At 47.2% G+C, this 24,989-nt stretch overlaps 1 long non-coding RNA gene across 1 annotated transcript in view; it reads right to left on the bottom strand.

Moving 5' to 3' along the window:
- Positions 1–3,825, bottom strand: part of LOC141091403 (uncharacterized) — a 29,170-nt gene extending 25,345 nt beyond the window's left edge. The window contains exon 1 of the long non-coding RNA XR_012232505.1: positions 3,726–3,825. This is a non-coding gene — a long non-coding RNA (uncharacterized lncRNA). The remainder of the gene's footprint in view (positions 1–3,725) is intronic.
- Positions 3,826–24,989: the final 21,164 nt, after the last annotated feature.

Here is a 24,989-nt window from a genome sequence, read left to right as displayed (position 1 = left end):
GAGTAGTTGGAATGAGGAGTGTCCCGGGTGAGAGGGATCGGATGAAATTTTCAATGCGTGGAAAATTTCATGAAGCTCTCTGTGCTTCAAACAGAACCCTGAGACTATCACAGAGCAGGTGCATTTATACGGAGACTTGATTACACGCAGGTTGATTATATTTATCATTAGTGATTTAGGACAACATTGGATCATTCAGAGATCCACAATGAACTTCTGGAGTGAGTTTGCTGCATTGAAAGTAAAGGGGCTGAATAATATTGCACACCCCACTTTTCAATTTTTGTATTTCCACAAAAATTTAAAATAACCAATAATTTTCGATCAACTTCACAACTGTGTCCCACTTTTTGTTGATTCTTCACCAAAAATTTACGTTTGGTATCATTATGTTTGAAGCATGATATGTGGGAAAAGGTTGAAAAGTTCCAGGGGGCCGAATACATTTGCAAGGCACTGTATATATATATATATATATATATATATACACACACACATACACCAAAAACAAAAAAAGTGTTGGCTACTTCCTACTTGGACAGTTATAACTACATGACAACGTGTACTCATCATCGACTTGGACCTCCATTGTTCTGTATCTTGTTCTCGGTTATTTCCTCTTAAAAATAAAAAATGATAAAAATAACAAAAAACAAGTCCTATGTTGTCTCTTACAAGTACATCACGAGGTCCACCGCCACCTCTACTTGGGCTTCAGCCTCCTGGTTCAAGAACCTTTGTCCACCCCCTCAAGTAATTTCCCTACTCACATTTGTTTTGTCCTGCTCTTAACCATTGCTTCTGTCATGATCATGTGTGTCTGGACGCAGCGAGTACCGCAAGGCGAACCCATGACACGCGTGACCCTGGATACACCGCCTCCAGTAGGGCGAATTTAAATAATAAAACGTGCAGCTGGATACACCGCCTCCAACTGGCGAATTTAGGTAATACACGTATTACCTAAGTCCAGCATGCTGAGTGCAACTCTCACCATAGTTGCCACTCCACCAAGCCATGCAAGCACTTCCTGCTGACTCCATAAACTGCGACTCCACCACGCCATGCCAGCCCTTCTTGCAGACCACATCGCTGGACTCCACCAATCCATGCCAGGACTCCCTGCAGACTCCATAGCTGACTCAACCCCTCTGGCTGGGCTGCCCAGGACTCTAATTCAGCTCCTTCATCACCCAGGCTTGCTTCCCAAATGACGAACTGTCAATATCACCAACACTGATTGATACACCTGACACTCCTTTATAGAGCATTCACACCTGCATTATAATTACGTGCACAAACTAAGGTACTAGAGTGCAATACCGCTCACCACCACCTGGGCAACTTAGAACAAACGACACCACGTGTAATAATTCTAATGGCCACGGGGGGCAATCAACCCACTTTGGCACCAAGCCAAAGGAAAAAAAGTTCACTTTGTCCATTTACTTGTCAGATCCACCTTGGATCATGACAGATTCCTTTTGCAGAACCCTTCCCCTAAGGACAGAGACAGACTGCCGTATTTCTCGTGTGAGAATCGTATCAAAACTCGTACTGGCTTTCGGCTCTCCTGACCTGAGCTTGACAGCTGCATAGAAATCCATCATATGCTCAGGTCAGGAGAGGTGTCGGGCCAGTCTGTGCAGTGCGAAGCGATTATCGCACGAGTTATACGGAAGTCTGACTCAGCCTTAACTATAACCATTTTACAGCACAAAATTTCAGGCACCCATTGCCTCTTGGGGTGAAATTTGAATCAGCGCCTACAGTGGTATTGTTCCCCATGCTCTGTGTGTGAAATCTGAAATAGCCTATGTTGGAGTACTGTGCCCCATGGTCTGGGGGTGAAGTTTGTAAGCAGCTTCTCTGGGGATACTCTCCCCCATGCTCTGTGGGTGAAATTTTTAACTAGTCTGACGGTAGCAAGCCGCAGTTTCTGTGAGGGCGCTGTTAAAATGTGTGTTATTCATTGTTATTCATTTACTTCCTATGTTACCATGATTGCTATGGTGAAATAACCCCTTTAAGACATTCATTCCTATCCACCTTTGTTTGCAGGGCAATTGTCCTGCTCTTACCCCCATTTTGCTTCCTTTTGCAGACCCTTAGCCCTACCATTTTATAGCTCTGAAGCAGGGGCGTACATAGAAATCATGGGGCCCCATAGCAGAAGTCTGAATGGGCCCCCCCCCAAAAAAACAAAAAACAAAAAAAAAAAAAAAAACCCATCAACAGGTGCTCTTAACTCCAGGCATGCATGTTATAGGTCAAACATCCAGCCACAGCACAGAGGATGTCAGGAGAGCCAGCCACAGCAGCACAGAGGATGTCAGGAGAGCCAGCCACAGCAGCACAGAGGATGTCAGGAGAGCCAGCCACAGCAGCACAGAGGATGTCAGGAGAGCCAGCCACAGCAGCACAGAGGATGTCAGGAGAGCCAGCCACAGCAGCACAGAGGATGTCAGAAGAGCCAGCCACAGCAGCACAGAGGATGTCAGGAGAGCCAGCCACAGCAGCACAGAGGATGTCAGGAGAGCCAGCCACAGCAGCACAGAGGATGTCAGGCGAGCTAGCCACAGCAGCACAGAGGATGTCAGGAGAGCCAGCCACAGCAGCACAGAGGATGTCAGGAGAGCCAGCCAGAGCAGCACAGAGGATGTCAGGAGAGCCAGCCACAGCAGCACAGAGGATGTCAGGAGAGCCAGCCACAGCAGCACAGAGGATGTCAGGAGAGCCAGCCACAGCAGCACAGAGGATGTCAGGAGAGCCAGCCACAGCAGCACAGAGGATGTCAGGAGAGCCAGCCACAGCAGCACAGAGGATGTCAGGAGAGCCAGCCACAGCAGCACAGAGGATGTCAGGAGAGCCAGCCACAGCAGCACAGAGGATGTCAGGAGAGCCAGCCACAGCAGCACAGAGGATGTCAGGAGAGCCAGCCACAGCAGCACAGAGGATGTCAGGAGAGCCAGCCACAGCAGCACAGAGGATGTCATACAGAGGATGTCAGGAGAGCCAGCCACAACAGCACAGAGGATCTCAGGAGAGCCAGCCACAAAAGCACAGAGAATGTAAGGAGAGCTAGCCACAGCAGCACAGAGGATGTCAGGAGAGCTAGCCACAGCAGCACCGAGGATGTCAGGAGAGCTAGCCACAGCAGCACAGAGGATGTCTTGAGAACCTGCCACAGCAGAATGGAGGATGTCAGGAAAGCCAGCTACAAAGGCACAGAGGATGTCAAGAGAGCCAGCCACAGCAGCATACAGGATATCAGGAGAGCCAGCCACAGCAGCACAGAGGATCTCAGGAGAGCCAGCCACAAAAGCACAGAGGATGTCAGGAGAGCCAGCCACAGCAAAACAAAGGATATTAGGAGAGCCGGACGCAAAAACACAGAGGATGTCAGGACAGCCAGCCACAGCAGCACAAGGGATGCCAGTAGAGGAAGCCACTGCAGCACAGAGTATGTCAGGAGAGGCAGCCACAGCAGCACTGATGACGTCAGGAGAGGCCCAGCCACAGAAGCACAGAGGAATCCACACACAACTGCAGTGCATGCAGGGCCCCCTCCACAGTGCGTGCAGCCGGGCCCCCTCCACAGTGCGTGCAGCCGGGCCCCCTCCACAGTGCGTGCAGCCAGAGCCATTGTAAATGTAAAGTGCCAGGCTGCCAGCACAGCGAGGGGACACATTTAACAAAAAAAATCGACCCCCAGCCGGGCTCACCTCACTGTTTTGTGTGTGTGTCCACCCTCTCCCTGAGTGAGAGAGGCCTCATGAATGTTTTCTGCTTCCTGCAATGCATGTGGTGTTCTTATGCAAATCCAGCCAGAGACTGCTGGCCAGGAAACAAGGAAAGCTTAAGGGGCCCAGCCAGGGGGTATACAGTGGCCGGCAGCCAGCGCTTACATTTAATTAAAGGAGATAGTACTGTGTCAGCACAGAACAGCTGCCAAACCGCGGCTGTCGCATACCCCCTCACCCATCCAGGCCCCCTCACCTCTTCGGGCCCCATAGCAGCTGCTGGTCTGCTCCTATTGACGGTACACCACTGCTCTGAAGTCTGAGTTCCCATTGATTTATATGGGGTTTGGAATTAAGTTCGCAACCGACCCGAACCAGACTTAAAAAAAAATTGCCCTAACCAGCCAACCACAGACATCCACAGGTTTGTTGTACACACGGATCCGCTCCGTACACATAAGACTCCGCTCCGTACACACGCGGCTCCGCTCCTTACACGTCGTACACTCGTGGCTCCGCTCCTTACACGTCGTACACTCGTGGCTCCGCTCCGTACACCTCATACACGCGCGGCTCCACTGCGTTCACCTCGTACATGCGTGGCTCCGCACACCTCATACACACATGGCTCCGCTCCGTACCCCTTGTACACACGCAGCTCCGCTCCGTACACCTCGTACACACATGGCTCCACTCCGTACCCCTTGTACACATGCAGCTCCGCTCCGTACCTCTTCTTACAAGCGCGGCTACGCTCCGTACTCCTCGTACACGCGCGGCTCAGCTCCGTACACCTCGTAGATGCGTGGCTCCGCTCCGTACCCCTCGTACACGCGCGGCTCCGCTCCGTACACCTCGTACACGCGCGGCTCCGCTCCGTACACACGCGGCTCCGCTCCGTACACCTCGTACACACTGGGCTCCGCTCCGTACACCTCGTACACGCGTGGCTCCACTCCGTACACCTCGTACACGCGTGGCTCCGCTCCGTACACCTCATACACGCGTGGCTCCGCTCCGTACACCTCGTACACACGCGGCTCCGCTCCGTACACCTCATACACACAGGGCTCCGCTCCGTACACCTCGTACACGTGTGGCTCCGCTCCGTACACCTCATACACGCGTGGCTCCGCTCCGTACACCTCGTACACGCGTGGCTCCGCTCCGTACACCTCGTACACGCGTGGCTCCGCTCCGTACACCTCGTACACGCGTGGCTCCGCTCCGACAACCTCGTACACACGTGGCTCCGCTCCGTACACCTCGTACACTTGTGGCTCTGCTCCGTACACCTCGTACACGCGTGGCTCTGCTCCGTACACCTCGTACACACGTGGCTCCGCTCCGTAGACCTCGAACACACGCGGCTCTGCTCCGTACTCCTTGTACACACACACGGCTCTGCTCTGTACACACATGGCTCTGCTACATCCCCCCTGTAAACCCCTCCTGACCCCACACAGAAACATGACAACCAGCACAGCAGAGGGTAGATGCTAGACTGTATGGGCTTAATGATGCACGCTTGGGGTGTCTGGCAGTCCCGAGAGAGGGGGGTTAATGATGCACGCTTGGGGTGTCTGGCAGTCCCGGGAGAGGGGGGTTAATGATGCACACTTGGGGTGTCTGGCAGTCCCGGGAGAGGGGGGTTAATGATGCACGCTTGGGGTGTCTGGCAGTCCCGGGAGAGGGGGGTTAATGATGCACGCTTGGGGTGTCTGGCAGTCCCGGGAGAGGGGGGTTAATGATGCACGCTTGGGGTGTCTGGCAGTCCCGGGAGAGGGGGGTTAATGATGCACGCTTGTGGGGTCTGGTTGGGGGTTAATGCACGCTTGTGGGCTCTGGTTGTACTTCGGGGGGTACTAATACATACTTGTGGGGTCTGCTTGGGCTCCCAGGAGGGTTAATGCACGTTTGCCGTGTCTGGTTTGGTCCCGGGGGGGGTTAATGCACGCTTGCCGTGTCCGGTTTGGTCCCGGGGGGGTCAATGCACGCTTGCCGTGTCTGGTTGGGTCCCGGGGGGGTTAATGAACGCTTGCCGTGTTTGGTTGGGTCCCGGGGGGGGGTTAATGCACATGCTTGCAGGGTTAATGCACATTTGTGAGGTCTGCTTGGGCTCCCGGGGGATTAATGCACTCTTATGGGTTCTGGTTGGATCCCAGGGGTGGTTAATGTACGCTTGTGGGTTCTGTTTGGGTTTCCGGCAGGAATAATGAATGCTTGTGAGGTCTGGGTGGGCTCCTCACTGTGGGGCGGATTAGTGCACGTTTTTGTGGTTTGGTTGGGCTCCGGGGGGTTAATGCATGCTTTTGGGGTCTAGTTGGGCCCCGGGGGGGTTAATGCACGTTTGCGGGGTCTGGGTGGACCCTGCATTATCCCACCCAAGAAGCCCACCAGATCCCACAAGCGCGGAGGGTTTAATGCACGCTTGTGTGTCTGGTTGGGCTCACTGGGAGGGGGTTAATGCATGCTTTTGTGGTCTGGTGGGCTCCTTGGGGGTCTAATGCAGGGCCCAACCAGACCTCTCAAGCATGCATTAATCCTCCCCCGGGGCCCTACCAGACTCCACAAGCATCCGTTAATCGACCCCCAGAAGCCCAACCAGACCCCACGAGCGGGCACTATCCCCAGTAGGGACCCCCCGGGGACAAACAGACCCCACAAGCGTGCATTAACTCCTGGTCTGGTTGGGATCTTGGGACCGGGGGGATTTAATGCACAATTGTGGTGTCTGAGTGTCTTGGGGACTTGATGCTTGTGCTTGGGCAACGGGGCCTGTCTGCATCTGTTGTGACTTGAATGGGGGAATTTATTTTGAGGTAGGCATTCGACTGGTAGGGCTTTTTGTTTGGGGAAGAGGTGCCATCTGGTGGGGGTTAATACTTGGAGGGGGGGGGTCCGGCGGGGGGTGGACATCCAACAGGGGTTTATGATGGGGAAGCTGGACATCCGATGGGACTTATGCTGTGAGGGGGTGGACGTCCGATGGGGGTTTGTGCTTAAGGGGGGGGTGGACGTCCGATGAGGTTTATGCTGGGGAGAGGTCAGGGGTGGACGTCCGATGACGGTTTTATGCTGGGAATGGCATCCAATAGGGGCTTAGGCTTAAGGGTGGGTGGACGTCCGATGAGGGTTTATGCTGGGGGGGGATGTCCAATGGGGGCTTATGCTTGGGGGCGTGTGGACGTCCAATGGGGGCTTATGCTTGGGGGCGTGTGGACGTCCAATGGGGGCTTATGCTTGGGGGCATGTGGACGTCCGATGGGGGCGTGTGGACGTCCGATGGGGGCGTGTGGACGTCCGATGGGGGCATGTGGACGTCCGATGGGGGCGTGTGGACATCCGATGGGGGCTTATGCTTGGGGGCGTGTGGACGTCCGATGGGGGCTTATGCTTGGGGGCGTGTGGACGTCCGATGGGGACTTATGCTTGGGGGCGTGTGGACGTCCGATGGGGGTTTATGCTTGGGGGCGTGTGGACGTCCGATGGGGGCTTATGCTTGGGGGTGGAGGGTGCATGATGGGGATTTATGCTTGGGGGGGGAAAGGGGCATTTGGGCTTTGATGGGTTTATTCTGTGGGGTTCACTGATTAGTGTGAGGTGGAGGTTTATGATTGGACAGGGGGGGGTTACCCTGTGTGGCCCTCTGGTTGGTGTGCCGGGTGGTTAATGCTTCATTGGGGCACACAAAAAACTATGGTTGTATGCTGCTTATGCTAGGAGGGTAAACCAACTGGCATGAAGCTAATCCGTTTTAGCTTAGTGTCAGTAGGAGGCAGACATGGGTCCGGACCACCCAGGCTGGTTTCTGCCTTAGGTCTTGATTTTTTTATTAATGATTTCCCTTTTTCTTTCAGATATGGCTTTTAAGGGCGACAGAAAGGAGTTATCACTCTGATCTCCCACCTAGAATTGTCACTACCATATCATCTGTGGTCTACGAGGCAGGGCCCTAAAGCGGGAGTCACACACACCAATCTCGCGAGCGATATTGCTGCTGAGTCACAACTTTTGTGACGTAACAGCGATCTCACCAGCGAGATCGCTGTGTGTGACAGCGATCAGCGACCGGCCCCCCTGCCGGGATCGCTGTAAGAAACCTCTGGACATTTTTTTGGTCGCTGGGCTCCCGCTGGCCAGCACGCATCGCTGTGTGTGACAGGCGGGAGACCAGCGATCAGCTGTAAAAAATAGAATTAAAATAAAAAATATAGTTATTCTCACCTTCCGACGTCCCGCGCAGCATTACCGCCTCTCTCCACGCTCCGGTCCCAGTAATCCTTTGCACGAATGACCGCGAGACTTCGCGCTCCCGCGAGACCGTGACATCTCGTGGTCATTCTCGCAAAGGATTACTGGGACCGGAGCGTGGAGAGAGGCAGGATGGCTGAATGGGACGTCGGAAGGTGAAAATAACTATATTTTTTATTTTAATTCTATTTTTTACAGGGATGGCCAGTGATGCCGGGCGCTCTGCATTGCTGTGCTGATCGCTGGTGAAGCTGTCTGTGTGACAGCTCACCAGAGATCACATAGCGACTTACCAACGATCCTGACACCTTGATATCGGCGTCGGTATCGCTGCTAAGTCGCTATGTGTGACTCCAGCTTAACACATCAAGAGTGTTTGCGGTTTTCCGGCGGACAGTCCTTGCCACTAATCCCCTACCCTCTCGCCCCCCCAGAGCCAGATAGAGTAGGGAGGGAAGACAAATCCATTACCTGCCAGCCGCCAGAAAGTCTGTGTAAAGGTTAGGATTTGAAATCTTCAAGACAGGTATATCCTACCAGGCAGTGAGGGGGCTCCATTAAAAAAATGAAGGGACAAGACAAATATGTCCTAGTTTTCCCCTGAGCAATATGGACATCTCCTGGGGAAACCTTCCTATTCATGCGGCCTCCATGTTTGACAGAGGCTCCTGCGACCCTACTCTTAAAGAAAAAAAAAAATCCGGCTCTCATCTAGCCTCTGATGGCCGGGCCACACCACCAGCGCCCTGAATAATCATGCTCGCCAACTTTCTAGTGCTTCCTGCCCTCTACCTATCAGGGTAAGAGTACTTCTGCAACAGAAGACTAAACTTCTGCTTCCCAAGAGGCGCACAGTCCAATTGTGGTTGTTTTGGAAATGTTCAGTCCAAAAAAGCAACCAACAGGACAACTCTCCTACCCGCCAGGAAAAGAAACCTTCCTTCAGGCCCAACCCCTTCCTGGCGTCCACAAACCCATCAGTGCTGGTCTACTACGCCTGGATCTAGCAGACTCCCTTTGGCATGACCGGGCGTTCCCACCTTGGATGTCTCTCAGGGTTGGCTGCCATCTCCTTCACTATTCAAGGCTGGTATTATGATATCTGGTCCTAGACACCGGAAGCAGGCCCCGGGGGGCCGAGCCACAGACCCCCCCGGGTCAGTCCTGCCCGCATGCACCAACAGCATGTTACAGTTGTACAATACATAAATGCATTGCATGAAACAAAAGTTTTCAATGCAAAATATGCACTTTTATAAAATTAGAAAGGTTTCTATATATGTAAGAATGTTATTTAGCCAATATTTCTGTGAGTAAAAGTCTGAGATTTCTGTGGGAAATCTTAATTTGTTCCTCTTAAACTGGTTCTGAATGTAAATAAAACATTGCTCTGATTTAAGTCTCCAAGTTGTAATTTAGCCTTTTATTTCATGCATGGACAAGCCCATGATGCATCTGTGTAACACATGGAAGGTACTGTAATAACTGGGTTAGGCTAGTTTCACACTAGCGTATCTACACGCAGCGCACGGCGCCCCCTCCGGTCATCCCCTACTATCGCACATCTCTGCATGCGATCTGCGCACCCTATCTTTAGCATAGGGTGCGCAGACCGTGCGTTAGTAGGATTTTGCGTGTGCTGCGCTCTTTTGACGGTGCGCCTAGCGCACTAAAATGTAACATGGTGCGTTCGGTGCACCGTCAAAAGGGCGCAGCGCACGCAAAATCCTACTAGCGCACGGTCTGCACACCCTATGCTAAAGATAAGGTGCGCAGATCGCATGCAGAGATGTGCGATAGTAGGAGATGACCGGAGGGAGCGCCGTGCGCTGCGTGTAGATACGCTAGTGTGAAACTGGCCTTAGACAGGTAAACCACTTTTGAGACAGTGAAGTTGACTTGTACAAGCTGCATAGATGTAAGCCTGCCTAAAGGGAACGTCACCAGGATTCCCCATAAAAAACGATACAAACTGATGTGCATGGAGCGTGTAAGCGCACGCTCACACTGGCCACTGAACAGAAAAAAAACAAACCTGATTGAATACCCTGCAGTAAATGGCATAGTGCATGAAAATATAGGGGATTTAGTTAACACGTTCTTTATTAAAAAAGCCAAAGCCATCCCACCACTTCAAGGTGATGTAATTGGGACAGTCCGAACTAATATTAAAAACCTTACCACTTTGTCCTGTGACTTGCTTGTGGATAAGGACTGAGAAGGATTAGGCCCAAATAGTGGACACGAAGGAATGGGAAACCACATCAACATATAAAGGTTTTTAATATTAATCACTGTCCCAATTAGGGTCACTGAAGTGGTAGGATGGCTTATGGCTTTTGCACTTTTTTTTTTTTAAATCGAGCGTGTTAACTAAGTACCTTATATTTTCATGCATTATTGCTGTTTACTACAGGGTATTCAATCATTGTTTATGCCCCCCCCATATAAAGTACTACCACTACCTGTATGTCGCCATATACAGCATTCTAGAATGCTGTATAAATAGTACGACCTCTACCTGTATACCCTCTATATACAGCATTTTATAAAGCACGTCCACTATCTGAATGCCCTTATATATACACAACATTCTAGAATGCCAATCTGCATAACTTTGGGTTTTTTTTATTAGATTTGCCTGCGGGTCAGTCCCATCCAATGGGCTTCGCTAGGCTTAATCTGGTGCCTCCTCTTCTATCATTGTCCTTCTTTCTTTGAGTCGACGACGCGTCCTAAGTCCATCCACACAGTGTCTTCCATCGCGCTCCGATGCAGACTCGCTTCTCTCTGCGCTTTGCAATACTTTGCTTTGTGATTGGCAGGGCAGAGACGTGTTCCTGCACAGAAGCGTCATGGGGGAGGTTGCGTGGATGATGTAGGATGCAACATCCACGGGAAGGAGGACTGTACTGTAAGAAGAACAGTGACAAACATAATACCAGACTGCCCCGTAGGTGAGTATAAGATGTTATTCACATTTGCCTCCGACCACACGTGAGGACGTTTCGAGACCGTGCCTCCGACCACACGTGAGGACGTTTCGAGACCGTGCCTCCGACCACACGTGAGGACGTTTCGAGACCGTGCCTCCGACCACACGTGAGGACGTTTCGAGACTGTACCCTCCAGACATCAGACCACACGGGAGAACATTGCTACGTTGTGCCTGCCATGCCTCAAAGTGGCACAGAAAGCAGAGTAGAAAGTTGGTCATTGTATTTTAACCCCTTCATGACCAAGTCTATTTTGACCTTAATGACCAGGGCATTTTTTGCAATTGTGACCAGTGTCCCTTTATGAGGTAATAACTCTGGAACGCTTCAACGCATCCTAGCGATTCTGAGATTATTTTTTCGTGACATATTGGGCTTCATGTTAGTGGTAAATTTAGGTCGATAATTTTTGCGTTTATTTGTGATAAAATCAGAAATTTGGCGAAAATTTAGCAATTTTCAAATTTTGAACTTTTATTCTATTAAATCAGAGAGTTATGTGACACAAAATAGTTACTAAATAACATTTCCCACATGTCTACTTTACATCAGCACAATTTTGGAAACAAAATTTTTCTTGTTAGGAAGCTATAAGGGTTAAAAGTTGACCAGCGATTTCTCATTTTTACAACACCATTTAATTTTTAGGGACCACCTCACATTTGAAGTCACTTTGAGGGGTCTATATGGCAGAAAATACCCAAAAGTGGCACCATTCTAAAAACTGCACCCCTCAAGCTACTCAAAACTACATTCAAGAAGATTATTAACCCTTCAGGTGCTTCACAGGAACTAAAGCAACGTGGAAGGAAAAAATGGACATTTTAATTTTTCCAACAAAAATGTTCTTGTAGCATCAATATTTTTTTTTTTATTTTCACATGGGCAACAGGATAAAATGGATCCTAAAATTTGTTGGGCAATTTCTCCTGAGTACATGGATACCTGTTTGGGTGCACAGCAGGGCTCAGAAGGGAAGGAGCCCCATTTGCCTTTTTGAATGGAAAATATGCTGGAATATTTAGCGGTTGCCATGTCGCGTTTGGAGAGCCCCCACAAGTGAAGGGGTTAAGTCACTACTTGTAGGGGGTCATTATTGTATATACAGGAGATGTGGGTACATACTTCATATAAAGATCTGTGTGGCCTGGTACTGTACAGTGATGGGAAATTCTTTTTGCCCACCCCTCCTGATTTTTTACTCTTGCATGTTTGTCATACTTACAGTTGTGGCCAAAAGTATTGACACCCCTGCAATTCTGTCAGATAATACTCAGTTTCTTCCTGAAAATGATTGCAAACACAAATTCTTTGGTATTATTATCTTCATTTAATTTGTCTTAAATGAAAAAACACAAAAGAGAATAAAGCAAAACATTGATCATTTCACACACAACTCCAAAAATGGGCCAGACAAAAGTATTGGCACCCTCAGCCTAATACAGTACTTGGTTGCACAACCTTTAGCCAAAATAACTGTGATCAACCGCTTCCGGTAACCATCAGTGAGTTTCTTACAATGCTCTGCTGGAATTTTAGACCATTCTTCTTTGGCAAACTGCTCCAGGTCCCTGATATTTGAAGGGTGCCTTCTCCAAACTGCCATTTTTAGATCTCTCCACAGGTGTTCTATGGGACTCAGGTCTGGACTCATTGCTGGCCACCTTAGAAGTCTCCAGTGCTTTCTCTCAAACCATTTTCTAGTGCTTTTTGAAGTGTGTTTTGGGTCATTGTCCTGCTGGAAGACCCATGACCTCTGAGGGAGACCCAGCTTTCTCATGCTGGGCCCTACATTATGCTGCAAAATTTGTTGGTAGTCTTCAGACTTCATAATGCCATGCACACATTCAAGCAGTCCAGTGCCAGAGGCAGCAAAGCAACCCCAAAACATCAGGGAACCTCTGCCATGTTTGACTGTAGGGACCGTGTTCTTTTCTTTGAATGCCTCTTTTTTTCTCCTGTAAACTCTATGTTGATGCCTTTGCCCAAAAAGCTCTACTTTTGTCTCATCTGACCAGAGAACATTCTTCCAAAACGTTTTAGGCTTTTTCAGGTAAGTTTTGGCAAACTCCAGCCTGGCTTTTTTATGTCTCAGGGTAAGAAGTGGGGTCTTCCTGGGTCTCCTACCAGTCCCTTTTCATTCAGACACCGACGGACAGTACGGGTTGACACTGTTGTACCCTCGGACTGCAGGGCAGCTTGAACTTGTTTGGATGTTAGTCGAGGTTCTTTATCCAACATCCGCACAATCTTGCGTTGAAATCTCTTGTCAATTTTTCTTTTCCGTCCACATCTAGGGTGGTTAGCCACAGTGCCATGGGCTTTAAACTTCTTGATGACACTGCGCACGGTAGACACAGGAACATTCAGGTTTTTGGAGATGGACTTGTAGCCTTCAGATTGCTCATGCTTCCTCACAATTTGGTTTCTCAAGTCCTCAGACAGTTCTTTGGTCTTCTTTCTTTTCTCCATGCTCAATGTGGTACACACAAGGACACAGGACAGAGGTTGAGTCAACTTTAATCCATGTCAACTGGCTGCAAGTGTGATTTAGTTATTGCCAACACCTGTTAGGTGCCACAGGTAAGTTACAGGTGCTGTTAATTACACAAATTAGAGAAGCATCGCATGATTTTTCGAACAGTGCCAATACTTTTGTCCACCCTCTTTTTTATGCTTGGTGTGGAATTATATAATTTTGTCCTGGGCCCTGTATTGTTCAACATCTTTATCAACGATTTAGATGAAGGAATTGAAGGTAAACTGATTAAATTTGCTGATGACACAAAGCTAGGAGGGATAGCTAATACTAGAGAAGAGAGGATTCAAAAAGATATAAATAAACTGGAAAAGTGGGCAGCAACTACCAGAATGGTTTTTAACAGGGAGAAATGCAAAGTACTACATCTGGGCAATAAAAATGAAAAAAGCATATACAGAATGGGAGGAATAGGGCTAAGTGACAGCACATGTGAAAAAGACTTGGGTATACTAATAGATCACAGACTGAATATAAGTCAACAGTGTGATGCAGCAGCAAAAAAGGCAAATGCAATTCTAGGATGTATTAACAGAAGCATACAGTCTAGATCACGTGAAGTCATTATTTCCCTCTACTCCTCTTTGATCAGACCTCATCTGGAATATTGTGTCCAGTTTTGGGCCCCACATTTTAAAAAAGACATCAACAAACTGGATCAAGTTCAGAAAAGAGCGACCAGAATGGTGACCGGTCTGCAAACCCTGTCTTATGAGGAAAGGTTGCAGGATTTGGGAATGTTTAGTTTGCAAAAGAGAAGACTGAGAGGAGACTTAATAGCTGTCTACAAATATCTAAAGGGCTGTCACATTGTAGAAGGATCAACTTTATTCTCATTTGCACAAGGAAAGACTAGAAGCAATGGGATGAAACTGAATGGGAGGAGACACAGATTAGATATTAGAAAAAACTTTTTGACAGAGTGATCAATGAGTGGAACTGGCTGCCACGAGAAGTGGTGAGTTCTCCTTCAATGGAAATCTTCAAACAGAGGCTGGACAGACATCTGACTGGGATGATTTAGCGAATCCTGCTTTGAGCAGGGGGTTGGACCAGATGGCCCAGGAGGTCCCTTCCAACTATACGATTCTATATCCAATTTGGCTTTAGGACAATTCTTTTTGTGTTTTTTCATTTAAGACAAATTAAATGAAGATAATACCAAAGAATTTGTGTTTGCAATCATTTTCAGGAAGAAACTGAGTATTATCTGACAGAAGTGCAGGGGTGTCAATACTTTTGGCCACAACTGTAAATGTTTCAGAGTAACAAACAAATTAAAATATTTGACAAAGATAGCACAAGTAAACACAAAATTCAATTTGTAAAAGAAGGTCTTCATTATTAATGGGGAAGAAAATACAGGGCCCTGTGTGAAAGTTATTGCCCCCTACTTTTTTTTTTAACGGTGGTTTGTCACATCTTTGAAAAGCAAATTTCAGTTTCCCTAGTCCTACCCAGGCCTAATTACTGCCACACCTATCCTCAATCAAAAAATCACTTAAATAGGACCTGCCTGACAAAGTGAAGTAGACAAAAAGATCCTCAAAAGGTAGACATCATGCTGCGATCCAAATAAATGCATGAACAAATGAGATGGAAAGTAATTCAGATCTATCAGTCTGGAAAAGGTTATAAAGCCATTTCTAAAGCTTTGATATTCCAGCGAACCACGGTGAGACCCATTATCCACAAATGGAGAAAACATGGTATAGTGGTGAAACTTCCTAAGAGTGGTCTGGTCAAAAAAAGTACTGGGGGGGATGAAAAGGTTATTGAAATTGGCATTTCTTTAAGTTTATTTTATATGAAAAAAATATTTTCTTCAACTGTACAATATAGAAACAAAGAGATACATTGCTATTTACAATGTAACTGTACTTATATTCTCTGCTTCTGAACTCACAACCTGCAGTACAGCTCACTATTAAGAAATATTGCAATATTTTTTGTGTGGGTGGGAGATCACTGATAGAGCTGTTACCTGTGGGCGTTATTTTTCATGATTTTAATGTTTTGAATAAAGTTTTTAGTTTATTTCTATTTTTTAATGGTACTGCAGAGTTATTTTTCTCTCTTTGTATATACTCCATTCCGATGTCATCACTGATATAATTGTGCTCAAAAGTTTACATACCGCCGTAGTTCTTGGCCTTTTTTCAGAGAATATGAATGATAACATCAAAACTTTTTGGTGGTCAGCTTTACCATCTGAGAAAATAAAGAACCTTATCCATAACTACCACAAACAACTTCAAGCAGTCAATTGATATTAGAGGGGGCAATACATGGTATTAAAAAAATGTGGAATGTAAACTATGATCAGGGTGATTTGGATGCTTTGGGCTGTCATTATAATTAAAAAAGAGAAAACACAGTAGTATGACAATAAATGGCTTCACTCAAACACTAACCATGAGTGGAGAAAAAGTTTTGATGTTATCATTCATATTCTATGAAAAAAGGCCAAGAATGCAATAATTCTGCCGGGGTATGTAAACTTTTGAGCACGACTGTATACCTGACAGGCCCATACATTCTGATATCATCACTAATATATACCTGACAGGGGCTCATACATTCTGTATCTACAATAATATATACCTGACAGGAGCCATACAGTCGATATCTACAATAATATATACCTGACAGGAGCCATACAGTCCACATCTACAATAATATATACCTGACAGGAGCCCGTACAGTCTGTATCTACAATAATATATACCTGACAGGAGCCGTACAGTCTGTATCTACAATAATATATACCTGACAGGAGCCCGTACAGTCCACATCTATAATAATATATACCTGACAGGAGCCCATACAGTCTATATCTACAATAATACATACCTGACAGGAGCCCGTACAGTCTGTATCTACAATAATATATACCTGACAGGAGCCAGTACAGTCTGCATCTACAATAATATATACCTGACAGGAGCCCGTACAGTCCACATCTATAATAATATATACCTGACAGGAGCCCATACAGTCTATCTACAGTAATATATACCTGACAGGAGCCCATACAGTCTGTATCTACAATAATATATACCTGACAGGAGCCCGTACAGTCTATATCTACAATAATATATACCTGACAGGAGCCCGTACAGTCTATATCTACAATAATATATACCTGACAGGAGCCCGTACAGTCCATATCTACAATAATATATACCTGACAGGAGCCCGTACAGTCTGTATCTACAATAATATATACCTGACAGGAGCCCATACAGTCTATATCTACAATAATATATACCTGACAGGAGCCCGTACAGTCTATATCTACAATAATATATACCTGACAGGAGCCCGTACAGTCTATATCTACAATAATATATACCTGACAGGAGCCCGTACAGTCCATATCTACAATAATATATACCTGACAGGAGCCCATACAGTCTATATCTACAGTAATATATACCTGACAGGAGCCCGTACAGTCTATATCTACAATAATATATACCTGACAGGAGCCCGTACAGTCTATATCTACAATAATATATACCTGACAGGAGCCCGTACAGTCTATATCTACAATAATATATACCTGTCAGGAGCATGTACAGTCTATATCTACAATAATATATACCTGACAGGAGCCCATACAGTCTGTATCTACAATAATATATACCTGACAGGAGCCCGTACAGTCTATATCTACAATAATATACACCTGACAGGAGCCTGGACAGTCTATATCAACAATAATATATACCTGACAGGAGCCAGTACAGTCTGTATCTACAATAATATATACCTGACAGGAGCCCATACAGTCTATATCTACAATAATATATACCTGACAGGAGCCCATACAGTCTCTATCTACAATAATATATACCTGACAGGAGCCCGTACAGTCTGTATCTGCAATAATATATATCTGACAGAAGCCCGTACAGTCTGTATCTACAATAACATATACCTGACAGGAGCCCGTACAGTCTATATCTACAATAATATATACCTGACAGAAGCCCGTACAGTCTATATCTACAATAATATATACCTGACAGGAGCCCATACAGTCTGTATCTACAATAATATATACCTGACAGGAGCCCATACAGTCTATATCTACAATAATATATACCTGACAGGAGCCCATACAGTCTGTATCTCCAATAATATATACCTGACAGGAGCCCATACAGTCTGTATCTACAATAATATATATCTGACAGGAGCCCATACAGTCTGTATCTACAATAATATATACCTGACAGGAGCCCATACAGTCTGTATCTACAATAATATATGCCTGATAGGAGCCCGTACAGTCTGTATCTGCAATAATATATACCTGACAGGAGCCCATACAGTCTGTATCTACAATAATATATGCCTGACAGGAGCCCGTACAGTCTGTATCTACAATAATATATACCTGACAGGAGCCCATACAGTCTGTATCTACAATAATATATACCTGACAGGAGCCCATACAGTCTGTATCTACAATAATATATGCCTGATAGGAGCCCGTACAGTCTGTATCTGCAATAATATATACCTGACAGGAGCCCATACAGTCTGTATCTACAATAATATATGCCTGACAGGAGCCCGTACAGTCTGTATCTACAATAATATATGCCTGGCAGGAGCCCGTACAGTCTGTATCTGCAATAATATATACCTGACAGGAGCCCGTACAGTCTGTATCTACAATAATATATACCTGACAGGAGCCCGTACAGTCTATATCAAGATTCAAGATTCAAGATTCAAAGAAGCTTTATTGGCAGGACTAAATATACATTAGTTTTGCCAAAGCAGGTGTACAGAAGGGAATTGGGATAGGGGCTGTAGGGATGTTGGGAAGGGGCTGTAGGAAAGGTGGATGGGGCAGATCCAGGATGGGGCTATAAAAGTCCATGGCATAGGGAAGGTGGATGGGGGCATGGGGGCAGATCCAGGATGAGGCTATAGAAGTCCATGGCATAGGGAAGGTGGATGGGGGATTGGGGCATATCCAGGGTGGGTGCCATAGAAGTCCATGGCATATCATAGTTCTCTTTCTCGCAGTCTATGGCATTCGCTCACATATTGCGCTGCTATCTCCACTGCTCTCTCTTCTTCCCCCAGCAGGATATATGTTTTCTCTTCCTCCTTCATGGTGGTGAAATCCGGGAAGAGATGTGAGAGTCTCCTGAAGTGAGTGTCCCTCACTGCTGAGTACTTGGAGCAGTGTAGCAGGAAGTGGGTCTCATCCTCCAGGGCCTCCTGGTCACAGTGTTGGCACAGTCTTTCCTCCCTGGGCTTGTAGCTCTGCCTGTGTCGGCCGGATTCGATGGCCAGACTGTGGGCACTGAGTCTATACCGGCTCAGGATCTTGCGGTCTTTGGGGTCCGGGAGTTTCTATATATCTACAATAATATATACCTGACAGGAGCCCATACAGTCTGTATCTACAATAATATATACCTGACAGGAGCCCATACAGTCTGTATCTACAATAATATATATCTGACAGGAGCCCGTACAGTCTGTATCTACAATAATATATACCTGACAGGAGCCCATACAGTCTGTATCTACAATAATATATACCTGACAGGTGTCCGTAGAGTCTATATCTACAATAATATATACCTGACAGGAGCCCATACAGTCTATATCTACAATAATATATGCCTGACTGGAGCCCGTACAGTCTGTATCTACAATAATATATACCTGACAGGAGCCCATACAGTCTGTATCTACAATAATATATACCTGACAGGAGCCCGTACAGTCTGTATCTACAATAATATATACCTGACAGGAGCCCATACAGTCTGTATCTACAATCTATAATAATAAATGCCCTAACCAGCTTCCGGTTGTAACAACTTCCGTCCAGTTGTAACCGGTGACGTCACCACACACACACGCACATATTAACCCTCAACACACCACACCGCCTCAACACACACTCCTCTCACCTTTCACCTCCACTCATGTCCACTCACTTTCACTCCACATACGTTCCTTTCTCTCACTCCGTTTCTCATACTCACACCGTCATCGTCGCTGCCCCGACATCTTCCTCAGCCGCCGCGATCCAGGATCCAGACGTTCTCCAGGCCGCCGACATGTTCTTGCGGGACGCCATCTTGGATGTCGTGAAATCCCGCGAGATTCAAGATGGCGTCGCCGCAACAATATGTCGCTGGCGTGGACGACATCGGGATCCAAAAAGATGGCGTCGGCGAAATCTCGTGAGATTACGCCGACGCCATTTTGGATCCCGATGTCGCCCATGCCAGCGACATGTTGTTGCGGCGACGCCATCTTGAATATCGCGGGACTTCACGACATCCAAGATGGCGTCCCGCAAGAATATGTCGCTGGCGTGGGCGACATCGGGATCCAAAATGGCGTCGGCGTAATCTCGCGAGATTTCGCCGACGCCATCTTTTTGGATCCCGATGTCGTCCACGCCAGCGACATGTTGTTGCGGCGACGCTATCTTGAATATCGCGGGATTTCACGAAATCCAAGATGGCGTCCCGCAAGAACATGTCGGCGGCCTGGAGAACGTCTGGATCCTGGATCGCGGCGGAGGAAGATGTTGGGGCAGCGACGATGACGGTGTGAGTATGAGAAACGGAGTGAGAGAAAGGAACGTATGTGGAGTGAAAGAGTGAGTGGACATGAGTGGAGGTGAAAGGTGAGAGGAGTGTGTGTTGAGGCGGTGTGGTGTGTTGAGGGTTAACATGGCAAGAGGTGTTAACGACGTCCGCCGACGCCATCTTGCATTCGTGAAATTGCGTCATTTACCTCATGCCGACTTGCTCTGCGGACGCTTGGCATTGCCTGTACCACCATAACTACTGCTGCCTTGGTCCTATGCCTGTTTACTGCCGGTGTCTAATTACTGGACCAATTTGCCTATACTGCCATAACTACTGCTGCCTTGCTCCTCTGCCGGTGTCTAATTACAGGGCCAATTTGCCTATACCGCCATAACTACTGCTGCCTTGCTCCTCTGCCGGTGTCTAATTACAGGGCCAATTTGTCTATACTGCCATAACTACTGCTGCCTTGCTCCTCTGCCGGTGTCTAATTACAGGGCTAATTTGCCTATACCGCCATAACTACTGCTGCCTTTGTCCTCTGCCAGTGTCTAATTACAGGGCCAATTTGCCTCTATCGCCATAACTACTGCTGCCTTGCTCCTCTGCCGGTGTCTAATTACAGGGCCAATTTGCCTCTATCGCCATAACTACTGCTGCTTTGCTCCTCTGCCGGTGTCTAATTACAGGGCCAATTTGCCTCTACCGCCATAACTACTGCTGCCTTGCTCCTCTGCCGGTGTCTAATTTACAGGGCCAATTTGCCTCTACCGCCATAACTACTGCTGCCTTGCTCCTCTGCCGGTGTCTAATTACAGGATCAATTTGCCTCTACCGCCATAACTACTGCTGCATTGCTCCTCTGCTGGTGTCTAATTACAGGGCCAATTTGCCAACACCGCCATAACTACTGCTGCCTTGCTCCTCTGCCGGTGTCTAATTACAGGGCCAATTTGCCTCTACCGCCATAACTACTGCTGCCTTGCTCCTCTGCCGGTGTCTAAATACAGGGCCAATTTGCCTCTACCGCCATAACTACTGCTGCCTTGCTCCTCTGCCGGTGTCTAACTACAGGGCCAATTTGCCACTACCACTTCATAACTACTGCTGGGCAATTACAGGGTAAATTAGTATCTGTTTACTCTACAATACTCCAGGATGCCTTCTTCACTGCCAGATAACTGCCAAATAGACTCCTTTACCTGTGCCAACATGAGTCATAACAAAAAGTATGCCAATGCCAGTGAAAGGAAAGCAGCTTTAGCACTACGACAAAAACAACGCCGTGCTAATGAGACTCCTGAGGAAAAACACCATCGCCTTGAGAAGATTAAGGCTTATAAACGCCGTCGCCTCACATACGAATCCCCTAACTCTAAATCCATAAGATTGGCTGAAGAAGCCTCTGCACGCCGTCACCGCCGACAACAGACGGCCTCTTCCTCATCATTATTATTAGACTCACAACAGGATGCTTCCACATCAGCATGTGGAACAATTTACTGCTACACTTCATCCCATATGCCGTTCACTGACATAACTAATCAGCAATCTGTTTCTGCCCTATCAATACCACCATTCAATACCGATGCACAGTATGCCAATGCCAGTGAAAGGAAAGCAGCTTTAGCACTACGACAAAAACAACGCTGTGCTAATGAGACTCCTGAGGAAAAACAGCATCGACTTGACAAGATTAAGGCTTATAAACGCCGTCGTCTCACACACGAATCCCCTAACTCTAAATCTATTACATTGGCTGAAGAAGTCTCTACACGCCATCACCGCCAACAACAGACGGCTTCTTCCTCATCATCTATAATAATAAATGCCCTAACCAGCTTCCGGTTGTAACAACTTCCGTCCAGTTGTAACCGGTGACGTCAGCACACACACACGCACGTTAACCCTCAACACACCACACCGCCTCAACACACACTCCTCTCACCTTTCACCTCCACTCACGTCCACTCACTCTTTCACTCCACATACGTTCCTTTCTCTCACTCCGTTTCTCATACTCACACCGTCATCGTCGCTGCCCCGACATCTTCCTCCGCCGCCGCGATCCTGGATCCAGACGTTCTCCAGGCCGCCGACATGTTCTTGCGGCGACGCCATCTTGGATTTCGTGAAATCGCGCGAGATTCAAGATGGCGTCACCGCAAGAACATGTCGCTGGCGTGGACGACTCGGGATCCAAAAAGATGGCGTCGGCGAAATCTCGCGAGATTACGCCGACGCCATTTTGGATCCCGATGTCATCCACGCCGGCGACATGTTCTTGCGGCGACGCCATTTTGGATCGGCGAAATCCCGCGATAGTCAAGATGGCGTCGCCGCAAGAACATGTCGCCGGCGAGGACGACGTTGGGATCCAAAATGGCGTCGGCGTAATCTCGCGAGATTTCGCCGACGCCATTTTGGATCCCGACATCGTCCACGCCGGCGACATGTTCTTCCGGCGACGCTATCTTGACTATCGCGGGATTTCACGATACTCAAGATGGCGCCGCCGCAAGAACATGTTGCCGGCGTGGACAACGTCTGGATCCAGGATGGCGCCGGCGGAAGAAGATGTCGGGGATCGTGGAGCAGCGGCGATGACGGCGTGAGTATGAGAGACGGAGTGAGAGAAGGGGTCGTATGTGGGCTGAAAGAGTGAGTGGAGATGGTGAAAGGTGAGAGGAGTGTGTGTTGAGGAGTGTGTGTGTTGAGGGTTAACATGGCAAGAGGTGTGATGCTATCGCATCCTCCCAATGCGATAGCATCGGGCCATAATCTAGTAATATATATCTGACAGGAGCCCGTACAGTCTGTATCTACAATAATATATACCTGACAGGAGCCCATACAGTCTATATCTACAATAATATATACCTGACAGGAGCCCATACAGTCTGTATCTACAATAATATATACCTGACAGGAGCCCATACAGTCTGTATCTACAATAATATATATCTGACAGGAGCCCATACAGTCTGTATCTACAATAATATATACCTGACAGGAGCCCGTACAGTCTGTATCTACAATGATATATACCTGACAGGAGCCCATACAGTCTGTATCTACAATAATATATACCTGACAGGAGCCCATACAGTCTGTATCTACAATGATATATACCTGACAGGAGCCCATACAGTCTGTATCTACAATAATATATACCTGACAGGAGCCCATACAGTCTGTATCTACAATAATATATACCTGACAGGAGCCCATACAGTCTATATCTACAATAATATATACCTGACAGGTGCCCGTACAGTCTATAGATTCAAGATTCAAGATTCAAAGAAGCTTTATTGGCAGGACTAAATATACATTAGTTTTGCCAAAGCAGGTGTACAGAAGGGAATTGGGATAGGGACTGTAGGGAAGGTGGATGGGGCAGATCCAGGATGGGGCTATAAAAGTCCATGGCATAGGGAAGGTGGATGGGGGATTGGGGCATATCCAGGATGAGGCTATAGAAGTCCATGGCATATCATAGTTCTCTTTCTCGCAGTCTATGGCATTCGCTCACATATTGCGCTGCTATCTCCACTGCTCTCTCTTCTTCCCCCAGCAGGATGTAAGTTTTCTCTTCCTCCTTCATGGTGGTGAAATCCGGGAAGAGATGTGAGAGTCTCCTGAAGTGAGTGCCCCTCACTGCTGAGTACTTGGAGCAGTGTAGCAGGAAGTGGGTCTCATCCTCCAGGGCCTCCTGGTCACAGTGTTGGCACAGTCTTTCCTCCCTGGGCTTGTGGCTCTGCCTGTGTCGGCCAGATTCGATGGCCAGACTGTGGGCACTGAGTCTATACCGGCTCAGGATCTTGCGGTCTTTGGTCTATATCTACAATAATATATACCTGACAGGAGCCCGTACAGTCTATATCTACAATAATATATACCTGACAGGAGCCCGTACAGTCTATATCTACAATAATATATACCTGACAGGAGCCCATACAGTCTGTATCTACAATAATATATATCTGACAGGAGTCCGTACAGTCTGTATCTACAATAATATATACCTGACAGGAGCCCGTACAGTCTGTATCTACAATAATATATACCTGACAGGAGCCCATACAGTCTGTATCTACAATAATATATACCTGACAGAAGCCTGTACAGTCTGTATCTACAATAATATATACCTGACAGAAGCCCGTACAGTCTATATCTACAATAATATATACCTGACAGGAGCCCGTACAGTCTGTATCTACAATAATATATACCTGACAGGAGCCCATACAGTCTGTATCTACAATAATATATACCTGACAGGAGCCCATACAGTCTGTATCTACAATAATATATACCTGACAGGAGCCCATACAGTCTGTATCTACAATAATATATGCCTGACAGGAGCCCGTACAGTCTGTATCTGAAATAATATATACCTGACAGGAGCCCATACAGTCTGTATCTACAATAATATATACCTGACAGGAGCCCGTACAGTCTGTATCTACAATAATATATACCTGACAGGAGCCCATACAGTCTGTATCTGCAATAATATATACCTGACAGGAGCCCGTACAGTCTGTATCTACAATAATATATACTTGACAGGAGCCCATACAGTCTGTATCTACAATAATATATACCTGACAGGAGCCCGTACAGTCTGTATCTACAATAATATATACCTGACAGGAGCCCATACAGTCTGTATCTACAATAATATATATCTGACAGGAGCTGTACAGTCTGTATCTACAATAATATATACCTGACAGGAGCCCGTACAGTCTATATCTACAATAATATATACCTGACAGGAGCCCGTACAGTCTATATCTACAATAATATATACCTGACAGGAGCCCATACAGTCTGTATCTACAATAATATATATCTGACAGGA

The sequence above is a fragment of the Dendrobates tinctorius genome, unplaced genomic scaffold (assembly GCF_039654945.1).
Source record: "Dendrobates tinctorius isolate UK_male_01 unplaced genomic scaffold, ASM3965494v1 ptg000051l, whole genome shotgun sequence".
NCBI lineage: Eukaryota > Metazoa > Chordata > Amphibia > Anura > Dendrobatidae > Dendrobates > Dendrobates tinctorius.
The sequence above is the reverse complement of the archived record's forward strand: the minus strand, read 5'-3'. Positions and strand labels throughout refer to the sequence as shown.